Raw genomic sequence first — 16,142 nt, forward strand, 5'->3', positions numbered from 1 at the left:
CTGTCTCCCCGGAATTTTGATGCACCAAAATGTTACCACACATTCTGCAGCAAGTTAATTTCCATTCATTTATGTTTATATTTTATTTGAATTCTTTGAAGGCCCTTCTTTGAGCAGAGCTCTGGCCTACCTCCAGTGAAGTCAGAGAAACAGAGATGTACAGGCCATGATTTCTCGCCACCAGCGAAGCCTAAGGTCCCCTGGGGAAGACACATGAATGTACCAACAGCATGTAAGAGAGAGTCATACAGAGAGTCCAAGAACCTTACTAGATGTGGGCTGACAAGCAAATCAAGCACAATTATGTTTCAGGTGGAGGCACGGGGGCTGGATGCGTAGGCCAGGAGAGTGACAGGATGTTCTGCTTAAATGGGGGCAGAGCTTAGCTCTGAGCGAGGGATCGCACCATGGCCAATGGTAGAAAGTTACTCCATGTCTAGAAAAAGGTGAGGGGCATTCCAGGAAGAGTTTTTCTTAACAAATGATGGAGGAAACCATAGAAAAGACAGACAACTAAAAACCATTATCCAGGTTATCTGTTCCTGTGTCTCTGTAATTAAATTAACATAGAGCAGATAACTGTAAATGGTTCATTGCAGAGACTGGCAATATAGGAGGAAAATCAGAACTCCCAGGCTGGCTTGGACTAGGAACCTGTGTGAACCAATCAACTGTGATCAGGGGCAGGGCTGTGTCAGAATATGGCAGCTCCTGTGGGAGCCACACAGCTGCAGGGAACATGCTGGACACACAGAGAGCAGGTGTTCTCAGAGGAAAGCCGGAGGAGAAATTAAAACTCTGGCTGGAAGTGGGAGTCAGGGTGCAATGACACATATTCAAGCATTTAACAGGCTATCCTATAAAAGAGAGAGAGAGGGCAAAGTGGAGTGATCCAAAATCTACAGGCCTTGAACTTGGACCTGAGTTTGAAACCAGCCATCTGGTTGCTGTGTAACCTTGAGTAATTTATTAACCTCTCTGATGCTCGATTTTCTTAAATAAGAAAAAGGAAAAATAGGCCGGGCACGGTGGCTTAAGCCTGTAATCCCAGCACTTTGGGAGGCCGAGACGGGCGGATCACGAGGTCAGGAGATTGAGACCATCCTGGCTAACACAGTGAAACCCCGTCTCTACTAAAAAATACAAAAAATTAGCCGCGCGAGGTGGCGGGTGCCTGTAGTCCCAGCTACTCGGGAGGCTGAGGCAGGAGAATGGTGTAAACCCGGGAGGCGGAGCTTGCAGTGAGCCGAGATCCGGCCACTGCACTCCAGCCTGGGCGACAGAGCGAGACTCCGTCTCAAAAAAAAGAAAAAAAAAAAAAAAGGAAAAGGAAAAGTAGTACCTATCTTTAATTTTTCCAACCCTCAATTTTTGTATCTGTAAATAGGCAAAATATTCTATTAGCTAACTAGGAGGGTGTTAATGAGAATTAAAGGAGAAAATATCTAAGGTGTCTGGCACACGGCTGGTCTCAAGTAAATCATAGTGATTACTCTTGCTTCTCTAGATAACACCTGAGGACATAACTAGGACCAATGGCTGGAAGTTACAAAAAGAACCTTTTCAATCTAGTGAGCATTCAGTCAACTAGAGTGATTCAAAACCAGAAAAGCCTGCCTTCTGCAGAGTAAGCTCCTGCATGGAAAGAGGCATGCGGTGTAGGGTAAAGAACATCAGAATTAATTCGGAGGTCCTGCTCCCACCTACAGCTGTATCATCTCAAGCATATCACTCTATCTTTCTAATGCTCAGTCTCCATTCCTGTAAAGTGGAGGTAATGGTCTCACCTCTGTCCCTCACATGGTTGATAGCCAGATGACATCATGGCTGGGGAAGTGCTTTGTTCATTGTAAAGGGTCCTGTCCAGGTAAGGAGTGGTTAGACGTTTAAGTAACATCTGAATAAAAATTAGCCTGCTGTCGAGAATATGACAGAAGAAAGGCCAGCCCCATTGAGTAGCTGAGCTGCATGCCCTCAAGGGTCTTCCATCCCCGTGACACCACAAAATGTTAAGAGACTAGCTCCATCCATCACCACACTTCTGCCAACAAGATTCCCAGTTCTCAGCCTCTTTGATTTCCATTCGCATTGAAATTGTTTTCCTTCATGAGCAGGCCCTCATAAAGGCCTATATTTACTAAATCAAACTCACTTTTAAAAATTTGTTCCACCCAGAATTTTGTATTTGTCACCAGTCTCAGTGATGTTTCTCAAAAGAACAGCTATTGATCGGCCGGACGCGGTGGCTCACGCCTGTAATCCCAGCACTTTGGGAGGCCGAGGCGGGCGGATCACGAGGTCAGGAGATCGAGACCACGGTAAAACCCCGTCTCTACTAAAAATACAAAAAATTAGCCGAGCGCGGTGGCAGGTGCCTGTAGTCCCAGCTACTCAGGAGGCTGAGGCAGGAGAATGGCGTGAACCAGGGAGGCGGAGCTTGCAGTGAGCCGAGATCTCGCCACTGCACTCCAGCCTGGGCGACAGCGCGAGACTCCGTCTCAAAAAAAAAAAAAAAAGGAACAGCTATTATCAAACATGATACTCTATTAAACAATATCATGATATAGTCCGCATGCCATAAAGAGAAAGTTGGCTCTTTTGGAGTCAAGCTTCCTAGATTGCAAATCTCAGCTCTACATTTATTCATTAGGTGATCTTGTGTAAATTTACTCAGTGAGCCTCAGTTGTGATATGTGTTAACTAGAGAGAAGAAAACCAACTTTGAAAGTTCGTGACAATTACAGTTATGAAGTTATGAAAGTTGTGAAGATTATAGACAACTTACGTAAAACATCTACTATGATGTTTAGCTCATAGTGGAGCTCAAAATATTTATTTTTATTGAAATATACCATACGTATGGTATATTTATTGAAATATATTTTTTGAAATATACTATATGTATAAAATATATTTTTGAATATTAAAATATACCATATGTATGAAAAGTACACAAATTACAAGCATACAGCTCAATGAATATTAAGAAGTGGGCATACCTATGTCACTGGTACCCAAATCCAAAAACAGAATATGACCAGCACCCAGAAGTCTCCCCTATTCTTCCCCCTAATTGTTACCAGCCCCTCAACCCCAACCCAAGAAAACAAGCAACTTGACTTCTCTCATCGTACACTTGCCTCACCTGTTTCTGAATATTACGTAAATGGAATCATACAATACATAATCTTTTTAATCTGACTCCTTCTATTCAACATTTAATTTGTGAGATGTTATATGTAATTGTAGTTTATTCCCAATGTTTGTGTTATTATTTTTCAGTTCGGTTTGTGAGTTGTCGCCTTGAAACAAAATGGTTATCAGAGAAAACTTCCAAATGGCTAAACTTCTATGATTGTACCAAATGATGGCTGCAGTTCAAAAAACCACTAGTTTGATATCTTGAATCACAGGATGATTCACTAAGCTGCCCTGAAGCATAATACATAAAATGTGCACATCCTTTACAATAAATGAAATAAGCCAAGCAGTCACAGCCAACAGCCTAAATAAAAGCAGACATATATTAAACTCTCAGTGAACTCCAGGGAGAAAGACTGAATTCAAATAAGAAGAATACACATTGCCTATGCAAATAGGTAAATAAAAAAGAGAAATGGTCTCTAAAGTCTCCGGTGGAGTTGTTAAAAATGAGCAGGCATGAAGTACAATGAAAATAGTGTAGACTTTGACACTGGATGAAAACTAGTGTCCAGCCAGTGATCCACTGCTCATTAATAGTGTAATTTGAACAAGTTACTTTACTTCTCTGAGTTTCAATTCCTTCATTTTCAAATTGAAAATAATAGTCGTTACTTCTTAGGGTTTGAAGATAAAATTAAATAAAACAATGATATAAGATACATAGTAGGTGCTTCTATTAAGAAATGAGGGAGACACTTCAAATAGATCATTTAAGAGAGAATGCTGGAATTCAACAGAGAAGTGGCAGGAAATACCTAAAACCTGGGAGGAGAAGGAAGCAAGGCACCCTGTTCTTCCTGAATTGGCAGAAAGCATGGAGAAGCTCCCCAATGCAAGGAAAAGGTAAGTGAGTAGTCCCAGAGGTTGACATTCCCACCACAGACTCCTGTAATCCTAGCCACAGGAGAGCCCCTCTATCCACATGGGCCCTGAGACTAACATAGAGAGGCTGCCTGGAGACCAAGCAATGGCATTCTTCCAGAGAGGGAGCTCATGCTGGGTCTTGCACACCCCTTGAGTCCTTAGCAGCTACAGCAAGGTACTATTTTGAGAACCCAGCCCCCACCAAACTGCATCATGGCCTAAGGCCCAACAGCCCCTACATCCATCTACACATCCCTGGAGTCCCACTCACATCCCCCACCTGCAGCTGCCAACGCTGGGTACTGAGAACTGGTCAACCAAATGTCCCTGTCTACAGCAAAACTTCACCACAGCCTGCCTCTACTACCAACCATACTCTCAGCCACTGAGGAAGTCACAGACACTAGTGACACTGTTTACAACCAAAGAAATCACACAGAGACTACACTACTTCACAAACCCAGAATCAAAGCCAGAGTGCCCCACCCAAACAAAACCATAGACGTTTCAGGGAAAAGTCCTCTCCTACAAAAACAAATTCAAAAAAAAAAATGAAATCGGGATGGTTGCACCAGATGTTCAGATGTCAATGTAAGAACGTAGGAAACATAAAGTATGAGAATATGACATCTTCAGTGGAACAGGAGTAATTATCCAGCAACAGATTCCAATGAAAAAAATTATGAAATTCCAAAGAATGAAAGTAATGCTATTAAAGAAGCTCAGTGACATAAAAAAGAACTTATAAAAACAATACAAAGATATCAGAAAAACAATTCAGGAATGAATAACAAATTTACCAAAGAAATATCATAAAAGGAACTAAATAGAAGTTCTGGAAGTGGATAATTAATTGAATAAAATACAAAATACATTTGAAAACTTCAACATAGACTAAATGAAGCAGAAGAAAGAATTTTAGAACTTGAAAAGTTTATAGAAGTAACCCAGAGTCAGATAAAAAATTTTTAAAAGAATGAACAAAGTCTACATCACATATAGAACACCATAAAGTAACCAAATATTCACATTTTCACTGACCCAGGAGGCAAAGAGAAAACAACCTATTAAACAAAATGATAGCTGAAAACCTCACAAGTCTAGCCAGGGATTTAGACATACAAATACAAGAAGCTCAGATATTCCCCAAAAAACACAGTTCAAAAAGGTCTTCTCTACCACACATTATAGTCAAGCTGTCAGAATTCAAAGATAAAGAGAGAATTTTAGGTCTGGCATGGTGGCTCACACCTGTAATCCAGCACTTTGGGAGGCTGAGGCAGATGGATCATGAGGTCAGGAGTTCGAGACCAGCCTGGCCAGAATGGTGAAACCCTGTATCTACCAAAAATACAAAAAATTCGCCAGGCATGGTGGTGCATGCCTGTAGTCCCAGCCACTCAGGAGTCTGAGACAGGATAATTGCTTGAACCCAGCAGGTGGAGGTTGCAGTAAGCTGAGATTGTGCTACTCCACTCCAGCCTGGGCAACAGAGTGACATTCCATCTCAAAGAAAAAAAGAAAAAAAGAAAAGAAAAAAGAGAGAGAGAATTTTGAAAGCAGCATGAGAAAAGTATCTCATCACTTATGACAGAACCTCCATACGCTAACAGTACACTTCTCAGCAGAAACCTTACAGGCCAGGAGAGAATGGGATGATATATTCAAAAAGCGGAAAGTAAAAACTACCAGTCACGGATACTATATCCAGCAAAGCTATCTTTCATAAACAAAGAAAAAATGAAATCTTCCCCAGACAAGTAAAAGCTGAGGGAATTTATCACTACTAGCCTGACCAAATAAGAAATGCTTAAGGGAGTCCTATAGCTAAAAGCAAAAGGATGATATCTACCATCATGAAGACACACAAAAGTGTAACACCCACAGGTAGAACAAACACACAAACAAGGAAGAGAAAGGACTCAACAGGAACCACCAAGCCACAGTGACAAACAATAAGAGAAAAAGAAAGGAACAAAGAATCTATAGAACAACCAGAAATCAATTAATAAAATGACTGGAATAAGCCTGCACATATTAATAACCTTCAATGTAAATGAACTAAACTTTCCACTTAAAATATACAGACTAACTGAATCAAGTTTTTAAATGACCCAACTATATGCTGCTTACAAGAAACTCATCACACCTGTAAACACATATAGACTTTATGAAAGTAAAGAAATGCAAAAATATGTTCCATGCAGAGAGAAACCAAAAGCAAGCAGGAGTTTCTATACTTAGATAATACAGAGTTTAGGTCAAAAACGGTAAAAAGAGACAAAGAAGTTCACTATATAATAATAAAGGAATCAATTTATCAAGAGGATGGAACAATTATAAACATATATCACACAACACTGGAGCACCTAGATATGTAAAGCAAATATTATTAGATCTAAGGGTAGAGATAGACTCCAATACAGTATTAGTTGAGGACTTCAATACCTGACTCTCAACATAGACAGATCATCTAGACAGAAAATAAACAAAGAAACACTGGATTTAAAAAGCACATTAGGGCCAGGCGCAGTGGCTCACAACTGTAATCCCAACACTTTGGGAGGCTGAGATGGGTGGATCACAAGGTCAGGAGATTGAGACCATCCTGGCTAACATGGTGAAACCCTGTCTCTACTAAAAATACAAAAAATTAGCAGGGCGTGGTGGCAGGTGCCTGTAGTCCCAGCTACTTGGAAGGCTGAGGCAGGAGAATGATGTGAACCCCGGAGGCAGAGCTTGCAGGGAGCCAAGATTGTACCACTGCATTCCAGCCTGGGGGAAAGAGCGAGACTCCATCTCAAAAAAAAAAAAAAAAAAAAAAAAAGGCATTAGAACAAATGGAAATGGACCCAACAGGCACTTACAGAACATTTCATCCAACAAATACAGAACACACAGTCTTCTCATTAACACATGGAAAATTCCTCAGAATACATCATTTGTTATGACACAAAACGAGTCTCAATAAATTTTTAAAAATCTAAGTCATACTAAGTATTCTCTCAGACCACAACTGAATAAAACTAGAAACCAATAACAACAGGAACTTTGGAAAATGTACAAATACATTTAAACTAAACAACCTGCTCCTAATTGACCATCAGGTCAAGGAGGATATAAAGAAGGGGAAAAAATATTTATTGAAACATGAAAATCCAAACAAAACATACCAAAGCCTATGGGATACAGCAAAAGCAGTGCTGAGAGAGGTTTATAACAATAAATGCCTACATCAAAAAAGGTAGAAATATTTCAAATAAACAAGTTAATGATGTACCTCAAGGAACTAAAAAAGCAAGAATAAACCAAACCCAAAATTAGTGGAAAAAAAGAAATAAAGATCAGAGCAGAATTAAATGAAATAGAGACTAAGAAAATAATACAAACGATCAATGTAATGAAAAGTTGGCATTTTGAAAAGATAAACAAAATCAATAAACTGCTAGTTAGACTAACAAAAGACAAAAAGAGAAAACCTAAATAAATAAAATCAGAAATGAAAAAGGAGACATGACAACAGATACCACAGAAATATAAAAGATGATCAGGGACTATTATGAACAACTATCCACTAGCAAACTGGAAAATGTAGAGGACCTAAATAAATTCCTATACACATGCAACCTACCAAGATTGAATCAGAAAAAAATAAATAGAAAACTTGAGCAGAACAATAATGAATAATGAGATTGAATCAGTAATAAAAAGTCTTCCAACAAAGAAAAGTGCAAAATTGGATGGCTTTGCTGCTGAATTCTACCAAACACACAAAGAAGGAATAATACCAATTCTCCTCGAGCTATTTCAACAAATTGAAGAGGAAGGCATTCTGGCATTCCTCCTAACACATTCCACAAGACCAGCATTACCTTAATAGCAAACCAGACTAGGATGTGGCAAATAAAAAAAGCTACAGGTCATATTCCTGATGAGTATGGACACAGAAATCTCCCCAAAATACTAGCAAACCAAATTCAACAGTACAGAAAAAGGTAATACACCATGATCAAGTGCGATTTATCTCAGGGATGCAAGAATACATATACTAATCAATAACTGTGATACATCACATCAACAGTATCAAGGGAAAAAACCATATGATTATCTCAATAGATACAAAACTCTCAAGAAACTAGATGTAGAAGGGACATACCTCAACATAATAAAAGCCATATATGACAAACCACCGCTAACATTATACTGAATAGGTAAAAGCTGAAAGCCTTTCCTCTAAGAATTGGAATAAGACAAGGATGCCCACTTTCACCACTCCTGTTCAACATAGTACTGGAAGTCCTAACTAGAGCAATCAAGCAAGAGAAAAAAAAATAAAAAGCATCCAAATTGGAAAAGAGGAAGTCAAACTGTCTCACTTTGCAGATGACATGATTTTATATCTAGAAAAACCTAAAGCTCTTATGTCTGATAAATTCAGTGAACTTACAGGATACAGAATCAACATACAAAAATTAGTAGTGTTTTTATATGCCAATAATGAACTAGCTGAGAAAGAAATCAAGAAGGCAATCCCGTCTATACTAGCTAAAAAAAAAAAAAAATTAATTAAATATATAGGAATATTTTTAACTAAGGAGGTGGAAGACCTCTAAGAGGAAAACTACAAAACTCTGATGAAAGAAATTGTAGATGACACAAAGAAATGGAAAGACATCACATGCTCATGGATTGGGAGACTTGACATCATTAAAATGACCATACTACTCAAGGCAATTTACATATTCAATGCAATCCCTATTGAAATACCAGTGTCAATTTTCACAAAAATACAAAAAAAAAAAAATCCTAAAATGTGTATAGAACCAAGAAGAAGCTGAATAGTCAAAGCAATCCTGAGCAGAAAGAACAAAGCTGGAGGCATCATACTACCTGACTTCAAAATGTATTAAAAGGCTATAATAATCAAAGCAGCATGGTATTGGTATAAAAAGGGACACATAGACCAGTGGAATAGAATAGAGGACCCAGAAAGAAATCCACATATTTACCAAGTTTTTACAAAGGTGCTATGAGCCCCAAATATCTGAGACAGGTCCTAGTCGGTTTAGAAAATTATTTTTCCAAGGTTAAGGATATATGCCTGTGACACAGCCTCAGGAGGTTCTGATGAGATGTGCCCAAGGTGGTTGGAGGACAGCTCAGTTTTACACATTTTAGGGAGATAAGAGACATCAATCAATATATGTAAGATGACCACTGGTTCAGTCAGAAAGGCAAGACAACTCTAAGCAAAGGCAGGACAACTCAAACTGGGGAGGGTTCTTCCAGGTCGTAGGCAGATAAAAGACAAATGGTTGCCTCCTTTCTAAAGGAGGTAATTGGATATGCATTCATCTCAGTGAGAAGAGGGATGACTTTGAATAGAAGGAAAGGCAGGTTTGCCCTAAGCAGTTCTCAGCTTGCCTTTTCTCTTTAGCTTAGTGATTTTGTGGTCCCAAGACTTACTTTTCTTTCACAGTGGCAAGAATATACATTGGGGAAAGGACATCCTCTTCTATAAATGGTGCTGGGAAAATTAGATTTCCGTGAAGCTCTAATGCAGAAGCATGAACCTGGACCCCTAGGTTCACTGTAGATCTCATACCATATATTAATACAAAAATTGGCTCAAGATGGATTAAAGACTTAAACATAAGACCTGCAAATATAAAACTACTACATCCGGGAAACACTTCAGAACATTTGTCTAGGCAAAGGTATTAAGGCTAAGACCTCAACACCTCAAAACAGACAAAAGAGACTTAATCTAAAAACCTTTTGCATAGCAAAGAAAACAACCAATAGAATGAAAAGACAACCTGATGAATGGAAGAAAATACTTGCAAACTATCTCACAAGGGGCTAATATCTAGAAAATACTCAAAGAACTCAAATAACTCAGTGCAATAATAATAATAACTCAGTGCAATAATAATAATAATCCCATTGAAAAGTGGGCAAAGGACATAAATAGACATTTCTCAAAAGATGACATACATATGGCCAACAGGTATATGAAAAAATGCTAAACATCATTAATTGTCAGGGAAATGCAAATCAGAACCACAATGATATATTATCTCACCCCAGCTAAAACGGCTATTGAAAAAAAAACAAAACAAAAACCAACAGATGTTGGCAAGGATGTGGGGGGAAAGAACTCTTATACACTGTTTATGGAGATGTAAATTATTACAACAACAGTGGAAAACTGGAAATTCGTCAAAAAGCTAAAAAAAAAGAACAAAAAGAAAAATAAACAAATAAAAAATCTATATAATCTAACCATCCCATTACTGAGTATTTATCCAAAGGAAAAGAAATCAGTATATCAAAAGGATACCTGCACGCCCATGTTTATCACAGCACTATTCACAGTAGCTAATATATGTGGGGTGTGGTGACGAAGAGAGGTTGGTGAATGAATACAAACATATACTTCGATAAAAGGAATAAGTTCTAATGTTAGATAGCAGAGTAGGGTGACTATGGATAGCAACGATGTACTGTATACAGCTAGAAGAGAGAACTTCAAATCAAATGTTCCCAAAACATAAAAACCATAAATTTTTGGAGGTGTTGGGTCCCCTAAATACCATGACATGATTATTACACATTCTGTGCATGTCACAAAATATCACATGTACCCCATAAACATGTACAAATATTATATACCCATTTTAAACATCATAAAAGAAATGAGGGAGATGCCAACCCATATGCCTTGCTCAGAACAAACTTGATTTTTATGTTTATAAGCAGGTGGCACTATGAGCATTTTGAGGGCAGAGTCTCAAATTTATCTCCAGATCCTCTGTGCTTAGCATTTGATACTAAAACTGAATATTGAATTGAATCTTACCTATCACAAGGTACATGTGTATCTCTGGGAGCTTATGTATTTGGAGGGAAGACAGTGACACGAATATTGATTAGTGGACCTACATGTCAGCCTCTATGCCAGTCACTTTGCAGATGGTAGTGAACCTGGATTGTTTTGCCATTTAATCGTTGTAATTCTATGAAACACAAGTTTATAGACCAGAAACTGAAAGTCAGAACGGTTAAGGTCATACATCCAGTTAGCTTAGCATCAAGATTGGGATCCCATCTGTATACTTCCAAATATTGGCTCCTTCTACTCACCATGGTTTCCCATTAATCCTCACCACCTTCTCTGCCCATTCATTCAGTTATTCATTTATTCATTAAATCCAGCAATCGATAAATATTTATGGAGAAACTTCCATGTGCCAGACTCTCTTCTAGGCAACTGCAGTGGAGCAACAAAAGACAAGCGAGGTCCCTACCCAAATGAAGCTTATATCCTAGCTAGGAAGGGATTTGACCATCTAAATAGCATTCAGATAGCTGATCTCTAAAATATATAAATAGGTAAATGTGATTCAGGGATGGGCACCTGTCAAGTAAAGCTTTCTTGAAGAGGTAACATTTGAGCTGCGACCCAAACAATGTCCCTTGAAGTGGTTCCAGCTGACATATCCTCCTGCCCTTCAACATACTCTTTCATTTATTTCTGAAATTGACCCACAGAATGTTCTAAGCCACTCCCAGGCCTCCTGGGGGATCCATTTTGAAAGCTGGATTTACAGATTAGTAGGAACAGATCCCAGCCTACCTCCTTGCCAAAGTCCTGTCGGCACTTGCAGATGGTTTTTACAGATTGCTGCTTCTTATCTGTCTGGGCTGGCCCTCTCACTCGAAGGGAGAAACAGCTCATGGGAGGTGGATGATTTCCAAGCAGCTTTTATGCAGCAAGTCGTCCCTGTGGTTTGCACCCCCAGAGAACCCTTGGCTTATGTTCTTTATCTCCCTACACCACTGTCCCCATAAAGAAAAGAACTAAGAGTGACTCAGTGTCTACTCTACTCCAAACACTGCACTTTGCACACTCATCTGAAAATGCCTTTCGTTGTCATGCCCTTGGTATTACCTTCTTATACCTGGTGACACAGTCTTGCATGTTGTCACAAATATGGCAATTGCTCTTTCCTCTACAGAAGTATTTATTTGTAAGGAAATACATTTGGAGGTAGCACACTAACTACTGAATATTTAATGTAATATAAGGCTACAGTAAGAGAAATACTGGGCCCGAACAAGAAAGAAATTAAAGTAACAGAGAAACTGCATGAGGTGTGAAGTCAAGCAGAGTTGGATTCTAAATCTTCTTCACTATAGCACAGTGATTTATTATTATTATACTTTCAGTTCTAAGGTACATGTGTACAACATGTAGGTTTGTTACATATGTATACATGTGCCATGTTGGTGTGCTGCACCCATTAACTCGTCATTTACATTAGTTATTTCTCCTAATGTTATCCCTCCCCCCACCCCACAACAGGCCCCGGTGTATGATGTTCCCCACCCTGTGTCCAAGTGTTCTCATTGTTCAATTCTCACCTATGAGTGAGAACATGCGGTGTTTGGTTTTCTGTCCTTGCAATAGTTTGCTCAGAATGATGGTTTCCATCTTCATCCACGTACCTACAAAGGACATGAAATCATCCTTTTTTATGGCTGCATAGTATTCCATGGTGTATATATGCCATATTTTCTTAATCCAGTCTATCATTGATGGACATTTGGGTTTTTTCCAACTCTTTGCTATTGTGAATAGTGCTATAAACATACGTGTGCATGTGTCTTTATAGCAGCATGATTTATAATCCTTTGGGTATATACCCAGTAATGGGATGGCTGGGTCAAATGGTATTTCTAGTTCTAGATCCTTGAGGAATCGCCACACTGTCTTCCACAATGGTTGAACTAGTTTATAGTTCCACCAGCAGCGTAAAAGTGTTCGTATTTCTCCACATCCTCTCCAGTACCTGTTGTTTCCTGACTTTTTAATGCTTGCCATTCTAACTGGTGTGAGATCTCATTGTGGTTTCTATTTGCATTTCTCTGATGGCCAGTGATGATGAGAGTTTTTCATATGTCTGTTGGCTGCATAAATGTCTTCTTTTGAGAAGTGTTTGTTCATATCCTTTGCCCACTTTTTGATGGGGTTGTTTGATTTTTTCTTGTAAATTTGTTTAAGTTCTTTGTAGATTCTGGATATTAGCCCTTTGTCAGATAGGTAGATTGCAAAAATTTTCTCCCATTCTGTAGGTTGTCTGTTCACTCTGATGATAGTTTCTTTTGCTGTGCAGAAGCTCTTTAGTTGAATTAGATCCCATTTGTCTATTTTGGCCTTTGTTGCCATTAGCACAGTGATTTTTTAAGGAATCATTTAACTTCCCTAAGTATTTTTTCCCCATCTGAAAAGTGATGTTAATGAGAAGTTTAATAGAGTAAGGAAAAGAGTTGGTCACAGACAAAGCAGAGCAGTATATGATTGTGTCCAAGGGTGAGAATAGTAAACATAGAGTAATATTCACTTCAAAAATGTACTATAATCTGGCCAGTTGCAGTGGCTCATGCCTGTAATTCCAGCACTTTGGGAGGTCGAGGTGGGTGGGCCACCTGAGATCAGGAGTTTGAAACCAGCCTGGCCAACATGGTGAAACTCTGTCTCTACTAAAAATATAAAAATTAGCTGGGTGTGGTGGTGGGCACTTGTGATCTCAGCTATTCAGGAGACTGAGGCAGGGGAATTGGTTGAACCCAGGAGGCAGAGGTTGCAGTGAGCCGAGACTGCATGACTGTACTCCAGCCTGGGTGACAGAGTGAGACCCTGTCTCACTAAAAAAAAAAAAAAAAAAAAAGGTAATATAATCTAAGGCTTAGGTATGAGAGGTTTTTTTTTGTTTCTGTTGTTGTTGTTTTACAATAATGGCATTGTTTTTGGCCCACCAAACATCTGTTTCTTAGGGTGAAATCACATTCCCCAAGCTCACTAAACTGATGAAAAGCGAGAATATCAACTTTTTAAATAAGGACTAGATTGTAATACAACCTCAAAGTCGACAGCATTTCCACGGTCCATTTGAAAGCACATGGGAAGCCAAATTATAATCAGAAGGTCTACTGGTGAACATGGAATCAGAACAAGAGAATTCAATGAAACACCTCTTTCAAAGCATCCAAGACAACTTGGTCCTCCCACAGCACTGGTGAAGTTTGTCTCCACAGCTCATCTGCTTCCTTGGGTCCTTTCTATGGCCTCATGCCTTTTCTTAGAAAGGCTAACACATGGCTCACACCTGTAATCCCAGCACTTTGGGAGGCCAAGGCAGATGAATCACCTGAGGTCAGGAGTTTGAAACCAGCCTGGGCAATGTGGTGAAACCCTGTCTCTACTAAAAATACAAAAATTAGCCAGGCATGGTGGCTCATGCCTGTAATCCCAGCTGCTCAGGAGGCTGAGGCAGGAGAATCACTTGAACCTGGGAGACAGAGGTTGCAGTGAGCCCAGTTCGTGCCACAGAGCAACACTCCATCTCAAAAAAAAAAAAAGAAAAAAAAAAAAAAAAAGGCTAACACGTTCAATTGAGTTACTTCAAGAAGTCTTTGAGACCCAGAAAATATTTTTCTGTTGGAGGTGATTTTGTATCACGCTGTTCTTTTCTCTTGACGATGGTTTTTCAATTTAGCTTTCAGGAAGGTATCTTAATTCTTTGAGATGGAGTCTCACTGCAACCTCCACCTTCTGAGTTCAAGCAATTCTCCTGCCTCAGCCTCCCAAGTAGCTGGAACTACAGGCACGTGCCACCACGCCCAACTAATTGTTTTTTTGTTTTTTTGTTTTGTATTTTTAGTATAGATGGGGTTTCACCATGTTGGTCAGGATGGTCTCAATGTCTTGACTTCATGATCCGCCCACCTTGGCCTCCCAACTAATCACAGGATTGCTGAAAATCATCAGTGACATAGATTTTGTGTAGGACCTGAAGCATGGCAAGTGTTTAAGAGCTATTTTGATAATAATGCTGATAATTATTATTCAGTATATTGGTCAGAATGCACTTATGCTCCAAGTCAGAGAATGCTTTAAAGTAGATAGAAGCTAATATAATGGGTAGAAGAAAGATAAGACACAAATCACAGTCATTTATTGGTTTCTCCTTCAAATAATAAATCTTGTCTCCTAACCATGAGACTGGGCATGTGACCAGAGCTGACCTCCATAGTATCTGGACCCTACAGCAACAAATTGGCACATGGATGAGGCACATGACTGGAACAGGACACGGGAGTCCTTTGTGAGTCCTTGTAAGGAGGTTGGGCTATTGTGCCCTAGTGTTTTAGACCTGCTCATGGCACATGAGGAAGCCACACCCGTGTGGGTAAAGGACAAAGTATTCACTGAAAGAAAACTCGCATCATCTCAAGAAGAGGTGGCTCATGGAGCAAGAAACAGACTTAGAAAGTGAGTCTTAGGGGCGGAGAGGACAGAGCTTCTACCTGTACCTGAGTCCTGTCTTTGGATCACTATTGTGAGAAGTTGGATGCACTAGGGGGCTCCTACATGTAAGTCACAATGATAGTCCCTGCCACATCTGATCCTCCAGGGACAAGCAGGGGGACAGAAACTGCCTGTAAAACCTGTGTGGATGGTCCAGAGCCCCAGTACTGTGAGAGCAGGTTTGCCTGGCACTCATGTGTGAGCCACTCTGCAATTCCCTGATGTTGCCCCAGGCCTCACCTGTGCTCTAATGAAATAGGGAGGGTTTGTGGCTACCCCTGGGGCAGCAGGAGTCCCCCTGGCACAGCAGGAGTAAGCACTGCCCTGAGGCAGCCTTGCAGCCAAGGCAGCTAAAATTAGTGAGGGGCTCTAAGAAGAGGCACGTCCTCCCTCCGATGACATCATCTCCAAGGGCCCAACTTGACCTCCAGTCCTGAGTCTCCTTTGACAATACCCCCCTCCCCAACACACACACAGATTCACCCTCTACTGTCAACCCTGAAGGACTTGGTTTGTTGCTGTGAAGCATTTCTTTTCTACAATTCTTCTCCAGCTGCATCACACATAGTGACGCTTGGTGCATTTATGCAGACTGATTTGTGGTTGTGGTTTTCTCTTAATACGGGGAATTTGGAGATTGTAGTCATGGGAATTTCAGCCTACAAGCAGACAGCCTACAAGCCTAGAGATGGATCCTGGT

The sequence above is a fragment of the Macaca fascicularis genome, chromosome 13, assembly GCF_037993035.2.
Source record: "Macaca fascicularis isolate 582-1 chromosome 13, T2T-MFA8v1.1".
In the NCBI taxonomy this organism is placed as follows: domain Eukaryota; kingdom Metazoa; phylum Chordata; class Mammalia; order Primates; family Cercopithecidae; genus Macaca; species Macaca fascicularis.